Source organism: Ictidomys tridecemlineatus, chromosome 6 (genome assembly GCF_052094955.1).
Source record: "Ictidomys tridecemlineatus isolate mIctTri1 chromosome 6, mIctTri1.hap1, whole genome shotgun sequence".
Taxonomy (NCBI): domain Eukaryota; kingdom Metazoa; phylum Chordata; class Mammalia; order Rodentia; family Sciuridae; genus Ictidomys; species Ictidomys tridecemlineatus.
In genome coordinates, this window is record NC_135482.1 from 117,227,132 (window position 1) to 117,248,717 (window position 21,586).

Genomic DNA, 21,586 nt, shown 5'->3' on the forward strand with positions numbered 1-21,586 from the left:
GGCATCTGCAGAAATGCTCTCAGGAAAGTTTCTCTGTGGCATCAGTAGTACTAAAATGGAATCTGAAAAAAAATTTTTTTTGCAGAAAATTATATACTCTGGCAATAACAAATTGATGATTGATGTCTCACTATTTTGAACACTTTACTAAAATTGCTAAGAGTGGGTAGTCTATGTCTCATCTCTCACACCATAATCCTTGGTTAAGATAGTAAAGGCACACAGACAAGTCCAAACCTCAAAGTGTCTTTGAACACCACTTAGTGGATTTTATACAACTATTCTACTGCTGTGAGTGTGGAACATATGCTAGTCAATGTCTGCTTATTCTTCAGTTAAACATAAGCCTTGTTAGAAATCTACAGCTCAAACTGTAGAAAAAAAAAAAACTTACTCAATATTGTGTTGCTAATCTGAGGAATTTCAACCTCTGAGAAACACCCATTTGCTAGAGTTGTTATTAGAAGCTTTGCAAAGCCCTTCCACCTACTCAGAAACTCAAGTACATATCACCTCCAGTCTTTAAGAAAGGAAGAAAAATCAAACATTTCTGAGGCTACTATTAGCAAAGGTATTAAAATAACATCTTGAATACCTAATAATATTGACACATCAAGTTTTATTACCTGATACCAGATTACTTTAGTAAATAAATGTCATGTTATAATACTCTTTGACAACCCCAATGTGGTTATTCTGCCCCAACAGATTATCGGGTAGCTCCTATAGATTAATATTAAATTTGTGGCATAGAAGTGTCAGTTTTTCATCACTATGACAAAAATACATGACAAGAACAATTTCAAGAAGAAAATGTTTATTTGGGGCTTAGTTTTCAGAGGTTCAGGCCATCACCAACCAACTCCACCATTTTGGCCCAAGGTAAAGCAGAACTTCATGGCCAAAGGGCATGGCAAAGGAAACTTGCTCAGTTCATGACAGGTAGGAACTAGAGAGCAAGAGAGCATGAGGAGCCAGGGACGAGACTTAATCCCCAAAGGCACACCTTCACTGATTTACTTCCTCCAACTATGCCCCACCTGCCAAAAGTTAACATACAGTAATCCATTCCAATTATTAATTGATCAAATGAGTTAATCCAAATTAGGTTACAGTTCTCATAATCATTTTTCCTCTGAACATTATGCATTAATACATGAGACTTCTTTCCCACCCCCCTGGGTGGGGGAAGGGGATACCTCATATACAAACCATAACAAAAGTCTGTTGGCTACTACTTGCAAACTAATCAAGGATTTTCTATTTGAGTTAATTGATAACACCCTCCAGGATAATTCCTAATATCACTCAAAGCCCATTTTGGCCCATCAGTTTCCCTTCTTGGAAACAACAGAGAATCTAATTTTCTAAGCACAAAAAGGAATTCTAAATTGCTTGCTTCTCATATCAAGCTTCCTGATCTCCAGCTTTACAAGCCCAGAAAGTAGAGAGAATTGTGTACACTACAGTTCAGAGAAAAGCATGGGACTAGATAATACCAACAAAGAACTTTCCTTCAAGAGGCTTATAAAATCAGACAGGCAGTAGTAGTTCACCAAAAAAGCTACTTTTAGATACAAGGGGGAAAATGTGTTTACAACCTTTCAATCCTCTCTGGTACCTTTACTACTATTAAAAAGATTTCAGAAGCAAGAAAAACAACCATATAATCAGGAAATTTTGCCTGTAACTCTATTTGATTTTGTGGGTTCTTTGTTCATAGTAAAAATCTATTCTCTTGGCTTAATTTTGATACTTTTGACTCCTGACTTAGAAGTAGAATGCAGACTCAAATCAAAATTCTTTTCTTAGTATTCATCTGTGATGCAATGCTTGGTGTGTATTCAGAGTACTGAATGCTGCTACACAACTGTTGTCCAATAAAAAGGACCAAATAAATAACCACAAAAATAAACTTTGAGACTTACAGAGGTTAGAATGATCATTTCCCTTTTTCCTTTCCCTTGCTTCTTGTTATCTGATTGTGAATTTCATACAGTGATAAACAACTGGAGTTATCATTTTTTTCAGATGTTAATGCTTGGAGGAGGAAAAAGAGAAATCTGAGAATCAAAGCCAACTGCAAACACATACTATCTATATGAACATGTCTTTACTATTAACCACAATTCCAGTAATTCTTGCCCAGGAATATGAAGTTCCAAACAACCTTGTTTGATTCAGAAACATCTTCAAAATGTCTATCTGAGTAATAGACTCATCACTCCGTCCAGGGCAATAAGTCATTCACTAAGTTACTCTCCTTATTCTTAAGACTCAATTTAAAGCCCCTGCCTATTGTAATAATTCTGCCTTATCCCAATTAGAACTCTACAGTGAAAAGAGATATACTAAACCAAACCCCACAAGCCTCATAAATAAAGTCTCCTTTGCTTTCTACTCTGACACACTACTAAGATTCTGTTATGATAGAAGAATCTGTCTTACTAAGCTTCTGTACTTTACAAAGAAGATACTTTGATCATCTTTTTAGGAAGACTAAGGAAAAAGTAATACATTTATATAGAAGATCCCCTAAAAGGGAGAGGGCGAGCATTCCCCACCTGAATTTTCTACAAGTAAGGATCCATCATTATAGGCAGATTATGTGGTGTTTTATTTTTCAGTATTAATAAATGTTTTATTTATATTTAAGGAAGCCTATAATGAAAAGAGCCCAAAATAGCTTAGAGGAAAACAGAAACAATGCCAGAGACAATGATCCAATAAGAGAACATTTAAAACAACTATATCACAAGCAAAGGATCTAAACAGACACCTCTCAAAAGAAGACATATGAATAACCAATAAGTAGATGAAAAGTGTTCAATATCACTAATTCATCAGGGAAATGCAAATTAAAACAATGAGATATCATCTCATTCTAGTTAGAATACCTATTATCAAAAAGAAAAATTAACAAATGCTGATGAGAATACAGAAAGAGAAACTCCCAGATATTGTTAGTAAGAATCTAAATTAGTACAGCCATAATGGAAAACAGCATTGGAAGTTCCTCAAAAATACCTAAAACAGAACTACCACATACCACAATAATTCCAATAAAAGGTATACATCCAAAGAAAATGAAATTAGCATGTCAAAAAGATAAAATGTACTTCCACATTCACTGAATACAAGGAATCAATGGAAGAATGGATAAAGAAAAGTGGTACATACACATAATGGAATATTATTAAGCTGTTAAATTAACAATGAACAAATGAAATCCCATCATTTGCAATAACACAGATGAACATGGCATAAGACATGAAAAATAAGCCAGATGCAGAAAAATAAGTGCCACATGATCTCACTCATATAGAGAATCCAAAAATGTTTTACTCATAGAGAACAGAATGGTTGCTACCAGGGGTTGAGGGGAAGAAGAGATGTTATAGACAACAGAAATAAGTTCAATAGATCTACTGTACAACAAAGTGACTCTAACTAATCATGATGTTTGTATACTTAAAAATCAGAGTAAATTTAAATGTTCTCACCACAAGTCAGCTAATTAGTTTGACTTAGCAACTCTACATTGCATATATATTTTTTAAAATATCATATTGTACAACATTAATATATATAATTTTGCTTGTTGTTTAAAAAAATTTAAATGATCATACACCATTAATATATATAATTTTGCTTGTTGTTTTAAAAATTTAAATGATCAAACAGATGTTATTATATCCAAAATATGTAAACAAGACTACAAAAAAAAATGAGTGGAGCCTGGCATAGTGGTACATCCCTATAATTCCAGCAACTCAGGAGGTTGAGACAAAAGGATCCCAAGTTCAAGCATCAGCAATTTATTGAGATCCTCATCAACTTAGCAAGACTCTGTCTCAAAAAATAAAAAGAACTAGGGATATAGCTAGGTGATAAAAGTACTCCTAGTTCTATCCCCAGTAACAGCAACAAAAATACCTAGATGAAAAATAAATATCAATTAAAACAAATAAAAACCTAAATAAAATGACTGAAACAACTGAAAAAAATCTAGAAAAAGATAACACAGAAAATGCAAAAACAGAAATTATCAAATAATAACTGGGCTTGGGATACAGCTCCATGGTAGAGCACTTATCTAGCATGCATGAAGCCCTGGATTATCCCTGCAACCTCCTGCTCAAAATCAAATAATAGGAACATTTCTAATTTCTAATTCAAAGTCCCTGTCCTACATCTCAGGATTCAGCATATTAAATGAAAATAGACACACAAATATACTTAATTGTGAAAGTTCAGGAAAACAAAAACTTAAAAAAATATATTTTTATATGCTTTCAGTTATACACAGAGATCAAGAATCTGAATGGTAAGAGTTTTCAATGACACTAAAGTTAGAAGACAAAGTAATATTTTCAAACTCTGGGGTTTTTAAAAGGAATTACAGCCTAAAATTCCATACTCATGGGGCTGGGATTGTGGCTTAGCGGTATAGTGCTCGCCTAGCTCATATGAGACGGCCCTGGGTTCGATCCTCAGAACCACATAAAAATAAATTAAAAAAATAAGGTACAATACCTTTGTGTCCAACTACAACTAAAAATAAATAATTAAAAAATTCTATACTCAGCCAAAGAATCACTGCTAGTTTTCCTCCATATCACATCTATTCTTTTCCTCTTTCAGTTACAGAGCCCCTCCAAGTAAAGCTAAACACACAACAACCTAACTAAATAAGAGCTGTCCTCAATGTCTATGGAGAATTAGTATGAGAACCCCACAGATACCAAAATCCAAAGATGCTCAAGTTCCTTAAAAAAATTTCCTTGGTATTTCCACAAAGCCTATGCACATCCTGCTATCTATCTTAAATCATATAAATACTACCTATATAGTTGTTATATTGTGTTATTTGGGGAAGGACAAGGAAAAAAAAGCCTGTACATGTTATATAGACACAATTATTTTCAATCTGTGCATTTGGGTGAATCCACAGATGCAGAACCCACTGATATGAAGGGCCAACTGTACTACATCTTCCTGCTTCCCTTGTCACTCTTTATACTATATGGCTACTGGACAAACTTTTGGCCAATGAGATATCAGCAAAAATCACATGAGCAGCTTTTAGTTCATGCCTTTAGAACAAATCTACATGCCCTCCAGTTCCACTTTTTCTTTTTCCCTCAGTTGAATACGACATCTTTGAACATATAAACAACCCCAAAGCAGTTTTTTCAATATTTTTTAGTTGTAGTTGACACAATACCTTTATTTTATTTTATTTGTTTGTTTATTTATTTATTTATTTATGGTGCTAAGGATGGAACCCAGGGCCTCACAGATGGATGCTAGGCAAGTGCTCTACTGCTGAGCCACAACCCCGCCCCACCCTCCAGCAATTCTTAAGGTAATGTGCACATTACCTTAAGTCTTGTTAAAGTGCAGAATCTGGTTCAATAGATCTGACTGGGACTAAATTCTGCATTTCTAACAAGTTTCCAAGTGATACTGTTGTATTTCTGAGAATCAAACTTTGAATACCAAGGCCCAGGAATAGAGAATGGCACCTGGATCCCTGATAACTCCAGGAACAAATCCAGTCTAACTACCCTTAATTGCTCATCAGCTTAAGTCATAAAAGAAAGAAATGCCTTCATCGTTTCAGTCACACATATACTCAAACACACAACACAGCTTTTAAAAAAGATTTTGTAAAATACATAGGATAACTATCCTTTCATAAAACTTTTCCAAATATCCCCAAATTCCTCTCTTGCTTCTTTTCCCTTTTTTGTCACTGTTGATATAAACCATATGAACATAATGTATGAATCTGTGAATCTAACTAATATAAAGTTGTAAACTAACACAAAATTAAATAGCAACATTTCCTGGACAGACAATATACCATCCAGTTACTTCCTCTCAGAAATCTACTCAAGATTAACTCGTTTAAAATTTTTAATTATTTAATAAACTATCATATACAGCCATGAGATTATTATGTAATCATTAAAAATCACACTTTCAAAAAAATATTCAAAAATGTTCAAATCTAATGAAAAACTGTAGGATGTATAAAGACCTATATACTTTTCACTTATGCTAAATTAACATTTGACTACATCATTTTATATATACATAAAATTTTTTTCAGAAACATTTAAAAGCATCATGCTACTTCAATCCTAATACTTCAGCATACATCAACATTTTCCTACATAAGCAAATATCATTTACATACCCCTCAAAAACAGCATATTCATTTAATGTGTAACTCAAGCAAAAATTACCCCAAGTGTTCCAAACATGTCTTTTATGTTGGTTTTTGTTAAAGTCAGGACCCATGCAGTGAATTTGGTTGAATCTCCTTAGCCTTATGTATTTTTAAAAAATTAAACCCATCACTGCCACCACCATAAAGCTTCTCAGGATATTTTCTTAAAGAGACTAACCAATTGATCTTACAGAACATAGGCAATCTTGTGGAACAGCACACGTTACTGATTTGTCTCATTATTCCTTCATGGTTAGATTGAAGGTAAACAATTTATCAAGAATACTACACCAGTATAGGGCACAGTGGTACACTACTGTAATCCCAGTGACTTTGGAGGCTGAGGCTGGAGGATCTCAGGTTCAAGGCCAGCCCAGGCAGCTTAGTGAGACCCTGTATGAAAATAAAATAAAAGGGGCTTGGAATACAGTTTAGCAGTAGAGAATCCAGAGTTTAATAGCCAGTATCACTTAAATAAAAATAGCTAAAACTAGTGATTTTTTTTTCCTACTGAATCACATCAAAAGGCAAAAATGATGGAGTAACCCACTAATTGTGAGCCTGAGATTGGTTACTTTAAGCTAGTGACTGCCATTATCTCTCCAGTATAAAGGTACATTTTCTCGCTTACAATTAGTAAATAATTCATGAGGTAATACTTTTATTTCTCAAACTTTTCACCAGTGGCTTTATTATCTACTGATGATTCTTGCCTGTATCAGTTATTAAACTGGGAATTACAAACTGTTTCTCTGATTCTCATTTCTTCTATATTTATCAACTAACATTCTTCTGTAAAGAATTCCCCCTTGGCCCTTTTACTATTAATATGCATTCATAGACTATTTAAATGACATAATAATACACCCTTTTTTGATACTCAAATTGTCCCAAATATGGCCAATAAAAACCTCTTCAAGTGAAATAACATCTGTGAAGAAGTCACTAGAGTATAAGCAAAATATAAAGCCTAAATAATTCATTGGACATAACAATATAAGACTGAAGGTTCAGTAAGACTACTCCACACAGCTTCCTAGTCTTTCAAGTCTTACCCTTTCTCTCAGTTAATGACACTGCCACTGTCCACTCATCCCACCCTAGTCCCTGCCTCAGTACTAGGGATTGACAATAGGGCACTATACCACTGAGTTACATTTCTAGTCCCTTTTGAGACAGGGCCACTCTCCATTGCTGAGGCAGGCTTCAAATTTGTGATCATCTTGCCTCAACTTCCCCAGTTGCTGGGATTATAGGCAATCACCACAGTACCCATCTTGACTCAGTTATTCAAGATAGAAATCTGGGATTAATTTTTAACACCACCCTAGTCCTCACTACTAGTTGCAGAAAGGTAGAGTCATCAGAGAATCGGGAAACTATTAGTTTCTACCTCAAACTCTTGTATTCTGTCTATACATCTTTCATGTACATTAAAACTTTAACATATTGTTTAAAATATATAAAGCAAGCCTGTGGTTCATCAACTTTGAAAGGCAAAACAACTATCTCCATAACTGGCGTGAGTTCTTGTACTCTTTCTAGATTTATAGCCCATTCAAGCCAATGTTCTCTAACAGATAATTGTTCCTTATGTTTTATTATAAAATCTCAGAACGGGTAGGACCATACAAGTCATCTAGTTCCAACATCCATCCAATACTTGAATTTCTTCTATAACAACATAAATTTGTCAATTTAGATATGCCGAAACCATTTGTAGAAAGAGCAAAATCTCTGCTTTCCATTCCATGTTTGGACAACTTTGTTACAAAGTTCCTCCTTATGTTATCCTGCCAAAGTGTGCTCTCTTTTGCTTCCAGTCATTAGTCAGGTCTGTGTCTTGGGTCACAAAACAGTTTTTTCCTCTTCCACTTAATAGCAAATACTTGAAATAGTACCCATATAGAAGGGCATGCTTATGTTCCTTGATTTAAACCTCAGAAGACTAAAGATAAAAACCTTAAAAAGTACTTATTTCCATTTAGAAGTTAATTATGAACATATCTAATTATTCATTTATGGTTATGGTTTGGATCTAAAATGTCCTCTAAAGAGTCATGTCCCTCAAAGATTCAGGTTTGATCCCCAAAGCATCAAATTTCAGAGGTAGGGCTTTTGGAAGTGATTATATCATGAGGACTCTGACCTCAATGATTAATCCATTGAAGCTAAATGAACAACTAGGAGGTGGTGGAAACTACAGGGAGACAAGACAGAGGAAGTAGGTCACTGGGGCATGTCCCTGGAGACTATATCTAGTCCCTAACATCTTCTTGCTCTCCTTCCTGGCTACCCTGAGTTGAGCAGCTTTCCTCCACCATACTCTTCCACTATGATGTTCTGCTTCACATCAGTCCCAGAGCAAAGGAGCCACTCAAGCATGGACCTAAACCTCTGAAACTGTGAGCCAAAATAGACTAGACTTTTCTTTCTTTAAGTCATTTATGTCGGATATTTGGTCCAGTGAAGAAAACTACCATAATCATGAATACACCTAAATTTTTATGGAAGTAATCATGAATACACCTAAATTTTTATGGAAGTAAATTAAATTTTCAGCTTTAAAACAAAATATTATAGGACTTCTACCATAACATCCTATTTCAAGACAGGGAAAGAAGAAGCAATGGCTCACCAGGATGAGATTTTAAAAAATAAAAATAATAAAATCACCTATATGAGTACAGTTTTCTATACTTCAAATTCCATTTCATTAATTCCCAAGGTGAAAAGCCCAAACCTTCTTAATTTATATACTATGGTACCTTCCCCTGAAGCATTTTGTTTGCCTTTCTCCAAATCTGTTCTTGTTCTTATTTTCATATAATGTAATAATATTTGTCAAAAGTAAAAAAGTACTATGATTTTTGTACGTTTGTAAGGATTCCATTTTCTAAATTTTCAACCAATATCAAATAAGCAAGTTTACTGACTCAGACTTAAAAACCTCACTAAGTAAGAGTAATAATATCAAGTCTCAATATTTGAAATGCACCATCTGGCTATTTGTAATCAGCAAATATTTAAGTACTAACTACTCACCTTGTATTAGCAAATATATGCAAGTCTCCCAAAGCATAAGTTTTTATAACAAAATGTGGATATAACATCACCAATTAATTAGAAAAAAATGAACGCATAAAAGCATTATTATTACAATGCTGAGTGGAATCAGCATAACCTAAATAGGAAAAATAATAGTTGCATGTAGAAAATAGGCACATGTTGCTGCATTATTTGACTGTATGAGTGTTCTGGAACAGAAATGTTTTGTTTACTCAAGCATTCTTTTATTCTTTTGTTTACTGCTGGCAGTTGTGAATAGTTGTGCAAGCAAAACTTCATGGTCAAGAACAAAAATTCTACAGAGGCTCAGGACCTTTAGAGTATATGAACAAAAGGGTAAAGACAGAAATATTTTGGTTTGTTTTTGTTAATTTTGGTCAACAGATTAACTATTTTAGATACAGCTATAAAAATACCTATAATATTACAAGTCCTACAAAAACTCTCCTATCCCTTTTCCTCAACTAAATTGCTGTTTCTGTAAGAGATTTATCATAGTAAATTTTCTGAAAATACACTCATGAAATTATAGCAGAAAAAAAAACATAGGCTGTCATTGCAAACAAACATATTTATGAATGTTTATCATCTGCTAATAAATAAATTGTGATTGAAAAAATATAAATCAGAGAATTGGTACTGAAGAAATAGTTATTACAAATGTCTGAATAAGCAAGATTAATTTAATAAGTCTATGTAACTTACATGGTTTTATGAGAGCTTGAAAACTTGTTTTACATGTATTATCTTGTGATATTAAATCAAAAGAACTGTGGTATGATTCATTTTACAGATTAGAAATCTGATGTTCTCAGATTAAATGAATTGCTCAAACTCATAAAAGGTGGAACATCATATGTGTCAATCCTAAATCTAATAATATTAATTGAGTAAAAGTTAATAAGAACCAGATGCAATGGTGCACACCTGTAATCCCAGTGATGGGCTGAGGCAAGAGGATCACAAGTTTTAAGGCTAGCATTAGCAATTTTGCGAGGCTCTGAGCAACTCAGAGCCCTTGGGTTCAATCTTAGGTACCAAGGGGGGAAAAAAAAAAAAGGTTAGTAAGAGCTTTTACCTAACAGAGAAAATTAAAACATTCTCTTTTAAAAATCAAAAGATAAAAATATCTCCAATACTGTCAGTAAAAAATCTAAGTAATTTTTAAAACCATTAAAAAGTTACTGCCAATGCAATAACACTAGCTTTTCTAGAGTTGGACTACTAGAAGGAAATCAACAATAAAACTATTAATATTGCTGATGATATGTATACCAACCTAGAAAATCCAGGACAGTGACCTTAGAAAAGAAATAAAGATTTTAAACTAAGTAGACAGCAGAAAACTTACGAATATTGATTATGGTGAGTTAACAGGATTTATTAAATTATCTCTACTTGTAGGAATATTTTTAAAGTTCCATATAAACAGTTAAATGCAAATATATAGTTATCAGATTTAGAAATGAAATATAGGATGCCCAGATAAACCTGCAATTAAGATTAAAAACCAAAAATTTTTTGTATGTCCCAAATAATGCATGAGACTTACTGAAGTGTAAACCTGTGAAGAAAACTACTGAAATAAATAAAATATCTTGTAATAAACAATATGCAGGGCCAACATGAAAAACACTACAAGGTCTTTATCAATATTCTTAAAAACCGAACAAACTGAAAAACAATCATGAGTAGGGAAAGTAATTAGACTTAACACAATTTAATCAAATCTCAAAATATTTTTTATAACTTGAGTTGTTGATTTTAAAGTTTATATGAAATAAGTGGGCAAGAAAACCTATTTTTTAAAAAAAAGACTAATTTAGAGGAATTGGTCTTACCAGACATTATAAATCTATAAGACTTACAACATGAGAATAACACAAGAACATCAATAGATCAAAGTCCAGAATAAACACCAAGTATATATGAATACTAAGAGTGACTTTAAAAAGTAAAATTTCAAATCAATTGTGAAAGTTATTCAATAACATTTAAATGATTTGAAAAGCTAAAATCAGAACACCACCTAATATATCAAATAAATTTAAGACTAAATAAAAATTAAATTGCAAATATTTTTGAAACCTATAAAAATGTTAGAAGGAAATGTAAATAAAAGGCATACAATAGGGAAAAGCAAAAAGCAATAAAAGAATGATAGACTTCATTTAAATATACATTTGAATATATAAAAATAGATATACAAAACTAGAAATACAAAAATAGTTAATATAACAAACCACTTCACAAAAATTAATTTTTAAGATTATTACAGGGCAAAATGATTGGACAATTTACTAAAGAAATTAAATAACAAAATTATAAATTAAAAAGTAATGAAGGAAATATAAATAAAACCCTAATTGTTATCAAATTTGCAAAGATTAAAGAAAACAATAACAAAAAAGCTGATCATGGAAGAGGCAAACATTATTCCTGTTCATTACAAATAAATTCAAACTTTCTGGACTTTTGTATTTAAAAACGGATGCCATAAATTCACTTCTAAGAATTTTTCATAGTGCTAAAATAATTATTGCTTACAAAGATATAGAAACAAAAAAATGGAACTGTGGCAAATATTCAAAAAAAAAAAAAAAAAGTTCAAAAGGGCCAAGTGTGGTGGTACAGACCTATAATCCCAGCTACTCAGAAGGCTGAGACAAGGATACAAGGCCAGTCTAGGCAACACCGGTAACCCTGACTTGAGATAAAACTGATATTTTTAAAAGGGCAGGGATGTAGCTCAGTAATAGAGAACTTGCCTAGCATGCACAAGGCAATGGGTTCAACCTCCAGGGGGGAGGGGGGTAGTGATCTTAAACACAGTAAATACAAACATTAAAATTTAACAGCAACATAGCTAGACTGTGGAACCAACCCAGATGCCCTTCAATAGATGAATGGATAAAAAAAATGTGGCATCTATACACAATGGAGTACTATGCAGCAATAAAAAATGACAAAATCATAGAATTTGCAGGGAAATGGATGGCACTAGAGCAGATTATGCTTAGTGAAGCTAGTCAATCCCTAAAAAACAAATACCAAATGTCTTCTTTGATATAATGAGAGCAACTATGAACAGAGCAAGGAGGAAGAGTAGGAAGAAAAGACTAACATTTAACAGAGTCATGAGATGGGAGGGAAAGGGAGAGAAAAGGGAAATTGCATGGAAATGAAGGGAGACCCTCATTGCTATACAAAATTACATATAAGAGGTTGTGAGGGGAATGGGAAAATAAACAAGGAGAGTAATGAATTACAGTAGATGGGGTAGAGAGAGAAGAAGGGAGGGGAGGGGAGGGGAGGGGGGATAGTAGGGGATAGGAAAGGTAGCAAAATACAACAATTACTAATTGGGCATTATGTAAAATTGTGGATGTATAACCGACATGATTCTGCAATCTGCATTTGGGGTAAAATTGGGAGTTCATAACCCACTTCAATCTAATGTATGAAATATGATATGTCAAGAGCTTTGTAATGTTGTGAACAACCAATAAAAAAAAATTTAAAAAAAAAAATTTAACAGCAACAGTTTTTCAGGCTGGAACCATGAAACATTCAAAAAAAAAGCAGAGCTGAAGATAAAGCGCCTGAGAAAGAAGTTTGCCCAAGAGATGCCTGGAAGGCAAGGAGAAAGCTTATCTAAGAAAAAAAGCCAGTGCCTGGACAGAGTAATTTTTCCTGTTCAGGATAGGATAAGCCTTCTGAGAAAATAGTCTGAAATAATTAGTGAAGAAATAAAAGACAGTCAAAGAATAGGTTTTAAAAGCAGAGCCCCTGAAAGGTCCAGCCCACACAAGTGCGGGAGCTGAACAATTAGAAAATGACTCTGGTGGATTTATTTAAGGAGGTACATCAAAGGCAGGGTAAGGTTTCAGGGGTAGAGTCTTGCTTCATGATGTCTTGCAGTCAAAAGGTTGATTTACATCTTGGCAGGATACACCCATCTCTGAGGCTATGTGGATACAGCAAAAAAGTCACCCAATCTCCAGAGCTGTGCAGGACCTTTTTGAGCAGAGCTGAGGCGGAGTTCACACGTAATGGGTGCTCTTAATAGCAGGACTGCCACTACAGTTTCCAAATACCAGATTTACCCCCTCAGTGGATCCAATGCTGAAAAGGTCCTTACGCATAGTCCATGGATGGCTCTCGACAAATGAACCAAACGGAGATACAAATGGCTATGATGGCAAGAAAAGCTAACAACTTCTATGTACCTGCAGAACCCAAATGCGCATTTGTCATTAGGATCAGAGGCATCAGTGGTGTGAGCCCAAAGGTTCATAAGGTATTATAACTTCTTCATCTTCACCAGATCTTCAATAGCACCTTCTTAAGTTCAACAAGGTTTCAATTAACATGCTGATTATGGAACCATATATTGCATGGGAGTACCCAAACCTGAAGTCAGTGAATGAACTAATGTACAAGCATGGTATGGAAAAATCAATAAGAAACTAATTGCCTTGAAAGATAATATTTTGATTATTCAATCTCTTGGCAAATATGGCATCATCTGCATGGAAGATCTGATTCATGAGATCTATACTGTTGGAAAATGCTTCAAAGAAGCAAATAACATCCTGTGGCCCTTCAGATTCTCTAAGATGTGGAATGAAGAAAAAAACCACCCATTTTGTAAAGGTGGAGATGCTGGCAACAGGGAAGACCAGATCAACAGGCTTATTAGAAGGATGAACTAAGGCATCTATCACGGTATTTTTGTAATCTGGTCAGTTAATAAAACAGTACTTGTTCTTAATGTTAAAAAAAAAAACAAGATTAGGAAGATAGTTAATGATGACATGGAATATATACATAATCTATTACTAAAGGAATGAAGCCGGTTTCAAAACAATAAAAAAAAAAAACCTGTGGAAAACAATTTGGTAATTACTCAAAAAAATGTCAAACACAGAGTTATCATATTGTTCAGCAATTCCACTCCTAAATATATTGAATAACTAGGAACTATAAGCAGGGACTCAGATTCTTCTATACCAATGTTCACAGCAGCCTCATTCCCAAAAACCAAAAAGTAGAAACAATCCAAATATTCATCAATTAATACTGAATGAATACACAAAACAAAACATGATACATACTGCAACATGGACAAAACAGGATAAATACTACAACACAAGTGAGCCTTGAAAACATTGTGTCAAGTAAAAGAAGTTAGCCACAAAAGACCACATACTGTTTGATTTACATGAAATGTCTGGAAGAGTAAAATCCAGAAATAGAAAGTAGCTGAGTGGTTGTCTAGGCCTGGGATTGGAGGAAATGGGGAGTGACTGCTAATGCTTTCAAGATTTCTTTTAGAACAAAAATACTATAAAATTAGTCTGTAATAATAAATACAAAACCCTATGAATATACTAAAAGCACTAAATGGTAAACTTTAGGTAAATTATATCACATATGAATTATATCTCAATGAAGTTATAATAGAAACTTTAAGAATTCTAAAATTATAAATTCTTGGGAGATATTATTACCATTTTCTTCATGAAAATGTTGTGATTTAATTTCCCTGCTTTGTATACTGCAACTAAATCAAAACTACTCTTAAACAAGTCATAGTAATATCTTACATTCCAAAATGTCAAGAATAATTATAGTACAGAATTTCAATACAGAGAAATATAATTGTATTACATTCTAATGTGAAAATCAGCAACATACTTAAATTCAGTGAGTCCTGTTACAGAAATGTAACAAAGACACTGCATGATCAAAAAATTATTTCAGGAGCCAGGTACAGTGGCACACATCTATAACTCTAGTCACTAGGAGGGCTAAGGCAGGAGGATCACAAGTTTCAGGCCTGCCTTAGCAACTCAGTGAATCCCTGTCTTAAAATTTTAAAAAATCTGGGGATGTAGCTCAGTGATAAACTGCCCCTGGGTACAATCACCAGTTTAAAAAAAAAAAATACAATTTAAAAAGTCATTCACTCAGTATTTTTGATTACATTAAAAATTTCAAATACTTGAGACCATCAGGCTGAATTGCTTTTTAGAATTGAATGGTCCCAATCAACAAAACAAAACAAAATAAAAAAGCAAAACAACAACAGAAAAGAAAACAAAAAATTCTGAAGAGAAATAGATGAAATATAAGTGGTATGTGGTGTAAGCTGGGGCTGGGGCTGGGGCTGAGTAGTAAAGTACTTGCCAAGCACATGTGAGGTGCTGGGCTCAATCCTCAGCACAACATAAAAATAAACAAACAAATTGGGGCTGGGGTTGTGGCTAAGTGGTAAGAGGGATCGTCTAGCACATGTGAGGCCCTGGGTTTGATCCTCAGCACCACATAAAAATAAATAAGTAAAAGCATTGTGTCCAACTACAACTAAAAAAAATAAATATTAAAGATAAATAAATAAATAAAGCAAAGGTGTTGTGTCCATCTACAACTAAAAATAAATTTTAAAAATACGTGCTCTTCAACATATTTTCTTGTTTTTCGCTTTCACATTTCTGAGCCCAGCTCATGTAACCAGTTTAAAAGGGATCTACAGGGGTAAATTAGTCTTGGTTAACACAGGACAATAGTGACTTTCAACTCCAGGATATCTGGTTTAAATTCTCACGCTGAGCTGGGCTTATATATTAAAACAGATTTTCAGATAAAATATCTGTATACTTCCTTCAGCTTTCTAACTATAAGGAGGTTGCTTCCAACTTCTGAGCAGGAATTATGTCTATGATGAAAGAATTCTGTTTAGCAGGACTTAAATTTTTTTAAAGTTTCTTTGAAATTAAGAAAATACATCAGAGCTGTCTCACCTGCCTGTACCTCCTGTGAAAGATTACCTCTGCTGAACATAAGTCAAGCAATTCCACTAGTAGCAGAAGGCTTTCCTGTTCTACAGAGGCAAGCCCAGAGGTGAGTTCAACTGAGAAGGGAGTCAAGGAACAAAGCTAATATCAGTATGAAACAGAAAAGACAAGCTAAAATGGGAAGAAAGGAAAATATCAGGAGTAGGTCAGCACTGGGCAGAAAATGAGAATGACTAAAGCTAAGCAACAAAAATTAAGAGAAAGATGATTTGAGCAAGAAGAAGAGCACTAAGAGTATGCATTAAGGAAAAGTAGATTAAGGTAGAATAACTCAAAGAGTATCCAATCATTTATAATTGTAACAATATTAAGTTGGACTAGAGAAATTTGATGAAAAGTAAACCCAAGGTAATAGGTAAAAATACTGAAATGACTAATTTTAAATACCGAAACGACTCTTAAAACTTTTTTTAATTCCAACTGGTATTCTAAAATACACAAAAATGAGCAAAACTGAAAAAATAAATAAATAAATAAAATACACAGAACAACATGGGGAAGAAGGAACACCCAATGCAAAATTTGCAAAAGAATCATCTAAATAATTCTGACTCAAACATGTCCTTTATATATTTATTCCCATTTCTTCTTTCCAGATAAGTTTTGGTTTGGGAGTTTTGATGTATAATTGGTGTAAACTTTTTGAAGACAAAAAGACTGGACCTCAAAGAACCTGAAGCCCAAGTCTGTAAAGAAGTATTCCTGGGAAAGTTGACCCTCAGTTCACCAGTCTTGCAGTGCAGTGCTAGGGTTATAACAAGTAGCTTGTACTTGGGCATGATCAGTCTCTAGGACTGTTGAGAAAAGGCAACAGGGAGAAAACTCCCTGTGGACATAATCACAGTGGCATCATCCATAGCAAATGTCCATGGGGAACATTGGAGACCTGGAAGTCCCACCTCCACCTCAGAGCATGTTATGTACAAAGACAGATGTAAAGAATATTTATTGTAGTACTGTTTTAATACTGTAAGAAAATGAAAACAAACTACTAAATGTACTTTGATTGGCCCAGTATATTATAGTAGATCCATAAAACAGACTAACAAGCTGACAAAATTAAATTATATGTGGTGATACAGGACTCTAAAGCACACGAACTGAAAATAGTAAGGCACAGAATAATATTCAAATATTTTTCCATATGTGTGCATTATCTGCTCAAAAAGAATAAAGCATTAAATTTTAAAGTCTACCATTGCACATACATTCTTTGATATGCACACACACAAGGAGATGCTGGCAACAGTTAGCCCTAAAGAGCAGAACTAAATCTGAAGTAGAGGGAGACTTCAATCTTCCTGGGTATCCTTATATATTTTCTGAATTTATCATAAAAATACATTAATTATATAATATAATCTAATTTTCTAAAAAAAATATAATTGCTTTAAAGTATATAACTTTGACCTTGAAATTCCATTTCAAAGACCTTGCTATAGTAGAGAACTATGTCAAGCATATTTACTGACATACCCTGTTAACTATATTGGCTAAAATTTGGAGATTTAAATGTCTATCACTAAAGAACTGCTTAACTAAATAGATATTGTATGCATATCATAGGATATTTTATAATAAAAATGACTTAGAACTATATTTACTATGGAAAATGCATAATAATTTTGATAAAATAATAAGGTCCTAGATTTTTCGCTAGCCTACACATATTTTCAGAATTATCTGGTGAGACAATAAGGGAAAAATTAATTATCTCCTATCAGAGTTAAGGATTTTCAATTCTATACACATTTCTGGACTGTTTGAATTTTTTATAACGGGCATGTATTATTTTTATTATCAGGAAAAATAAGTCTATTTTTGTTTTTTTAATGAGATCTTAAATAACAAGCAATAAAAAAATACATAAATAAATGGCATCTACAGGTTTAGTTTTAGCAACACAGCCAACATAGTCAAAGATGAAAGTGAAGGTTTTTATTGCTTGGCTCTGAATTATAAGCCTAACCATGAAAGTACCAAAATATTTTAGATAAAACCTACAAAGCAAGTTATAATTTAAGCTTTGGTGTCCAAATGTCTTTAGCTGAATTTTCATCTTTTAAAAAATATTTTAATTAACTCAAACACTTTATTATCTCCCTGAGTGGCACATGGCACTGCCTGTCATTCCTCCTAGAAACACTCTCTCCCTAGCTATTATGATTCTGGGAAAGTATTGGTATTTCTCTAGGCTACCATGTACAGTCAATAAATTGCACACCATTCAATTCCTATTACCCAATGGAGCAACCAGGGGGTTCTTCCTATTTCTCTAGACTTAACTTCTTGGCCTCCTGAGTAGATATTTCTTTCTGTATACTCCATCCTAGGCCTTTGTCTCACTCTACAAACACTCTCTAGGCATTTTCATTACTATTCAAAGCTCCTACTTCAAATACTGAGGAATTACAAAGTCTACCTCTATCCAGACCCCTCTAATACAAGCACTAAATTCATGTGTTTGCCTAATAGGTACCTAAAATGTGATGCCCACCATCACTTACACACACAGGCACACACAATAACAATAACAACAACAATAAACTCCATTCATCATCTTCCCCCTCAAACTTATTCCTCTTCCTGTTTTGGATATCCATATAGGCAATATCCAGCTGCCCAAGCTAAACCTAGGCATTATCCTTAATTCTCACTCCTTCATCTCTCACAACAAATAAAACAACAAGTCCTATCAATTCTTCCTCCTCATTCCCTCCATTTCCCTAATTCAAGCCACCATCATCTTTCACCTGAAGTACTATTATATTTTCCTATGCAGTTCTCTATGGCCATTTTGACTGGGTTGCTGAACAACTTTTTAAATAAGAAATTTGAACTTATTACTACCCGCTTAAAATCCTACAGTCTCCTCTGCCTTCAGAAGAAAAGTACACAGTCCATAACACGATTTACAAAAACTCATTTCTCTAATTTTTTCTTTTCTTCTTTTTAACCCTTCACCCCACCCTTCACTTCTAAGAGCCAGCACTAGAATTCTCTCAATTTCTTCGCCATACTTTCTTTCATATCTCTCTACATGCTATTCAGAAGTTGCTTCAAAGGTAGCTGGAAGAGCTAACCCAAAATTACCTCAAAGAAATAATTTCAGTTACAACTTGCTTACTACACATTACTCCACCCCTTTTCAAGGAGACTGCAACTCCCACCCATATAAAGAAACTGTGAAGCTTTGGCTGATGTCACCTCTGTAGTCTGCACCATAACCACAAGCCCCATTCCCTCTTAGTTATGGCCCATTCACTTGTATAACTTCTAATTATCTTTCAAGTCACAACTAAAATATCATCTTTGAGCCCCCAGAGCAAATCAGGGACCCCCCGAAGGCAAACTATAATTTTCTCTATTGCAGCCCTTATTCTACTATATTATAATTGCCTATTTACTTGCTTGTGCCCCCCAAAAGTCTTTAAGTTCCCTAAAGAGTTAGATCATGGGCTGTTCAACACTGAATCTCCTCTATCTGGTATAGAACCTAGATGTAATAGACATTCAGTAAACAGTTATCAAATAAATTAATAGAATACAAATTTATAAAAAGAACTAAAGCTAAAGAGATACTATAGAATTAAATGCCAAATATTTAAATGACATTTTACATTTAAAAGAACCATCAATGTTAAGTCAGTATCGGAAAATATATTACAAATATCTTGCTTTATGCTTGACATTTTCTTGAAAATTATGCTAAACTTAATTTTTGCAAACTTAGTCACATGATAAAGTACTAGGGGAGCTCACTTACTTATACGGACTTTCTTCATAAACTGGAAAAAAAAAAAAAAAACTCCAAACAGATTTCTCTTTTCTGTATGAGCTTATATTTTCATGTGATTTTCTAGTTTTCCTTAAAACAGAAGCCTTATAATTTTAAAAACAGTATTTCAATACATACTCTATATCTCCTCCAAAATGACTTATTTAATGTAAACCATAACAATAACTGCTTAACAGGTTTTCTTTTTATTAAAATCCTTTAGTTCTCTAGACAACCTATAAATTCAGGTATATAGAAACACTCAATGTAGGCACTATATTGTGATATAAAGAATTTCTCTCCAAAGAATGATTATTTGTTAGAATTCATAGACTACAATAAAGTTATAAATTTTATAGTTTGTCTAGAGAGATGAGTAATCCAGTTATGTTAAGTAGTAGTTAACCTAAACAATTCTTTATTCACATAACAAAAAACTTAATATGTGAAACAATCATGCTATATAAGCCAAGAAGATCAAACAAAACTAAACGCCATTATATTTTCCATCATGAGAAATATGGGTTTGATTCCCATTTAAACAGATTCATTTGTGAGGTATGATCCAAAAAAATACTTTATTCTTTCTTGTGGCTCAATTTTTAAATACTTGGACCATCCATTTGGATTCAGCCTACTAACAAAGGTTGCCTTTGCCTTTGTTTTTCCCAGTTCATTCAAACAGCCCAAACTTTCTTCCCCTTGGCATTGAATTTCTACTCTCCTACAATATGCCTCAAATTCTTAATTTTGGCAAGATTAGAAGAAAAATCTTCAAATGTGAATTTCAGGTACATATACACACACACACAAAGTATTGAATAGCTGTCATCATTTGGCAATGTGCCAGTAATGGGGAACCCAATCACTGCCCTAGAGGAAATCTATAATCTCTATCCCATCAACATTCACCAGAAAGACCCAAAGGACATATAAACATTAACCACATATACACTGAGGTAGTTACATAATATATCAACAAAGGACAAACTATGTTTTGCAGGGTAATGAGTGAAGAGGGAATATTGGAGTTATATGTTGAGGTAAAGTAGTTAGGATTTCTGAGATTAAATGTTAGAACTGGGCTGGGGCAGTGGCAGAGCACTTGCCTAACATGTGTGAGGCACTGGGTTCTATCCTTAGCACCGCAATAAAAACTAAACAAATAAAGGCATGCTGTCCATCTACAACTACTAAAAACAAAACTATTAAAAATTTTTAATAAAAATAAATAAATATTAGAACCTGTTTCAGTTGAAGGAAAAAATTTTCAGCACCTGACAAAAAGGGCAGAGTAGTCTGATATGACAGAGTTGTAGCTATATAAATTTGTACTTCAAAATCACTGCAACAGATCATGGTATGAACATTGTCCTAGAATAAGACAAGGTAATAAAGTCATGTGGACAAAGAACAAAAATCTTGATCCTAAACCAGAATCAATGCAAAGTCATTTAAAACTGGTTCTCAGCTACCTTAAATATGACCCAGAAATTCTACTCCCAAGAGAACTGAAAACATATGTCCAAATAACAATCCAAACATGAATGTTCATAATAACATGATTTCTAACAGCCAAAAAGTAGAAACAACCCAAATGTCCAATCATGACTGGATGAACAAAATATGATATCCACACAA

General features: G+C 33.6%; 1 protein-coding gene and 1 pseudogene across 21 annotated transcripts in view; one reads left to right on the top strand and one right to left on the bottom strand.

The window, feature by feature from the left end:
* The window catches only part of Cdk8 (cyclin dependent kinase 8), a 220,935-nt gene that overhangs the window by 191,609 nt on the left and 7,740 nt on the right, over nt 1–21,586 (bottom strand). The window contains exon 2 of one of the 21 annotated variants that reach the window (XM_078015572.1): nt 6,530–6,631. The exons of the other annotated variants lie outside the window; for them this stretch is intronic. The gene's annotated coding sequence lies outside the window, so the exon portion shown is untranslated. The remainder of the gene's footprint in view (nt 1–6,529; nt 6,632–21,586) is intronic. 21 annotated transcript variants of the gene reach the window in all.
* LOC101961421 (large ribosomal subunit protein uL30 pseudogene) lies at nt 13,458–14,081 on the top strand (annotated as a pseudogene).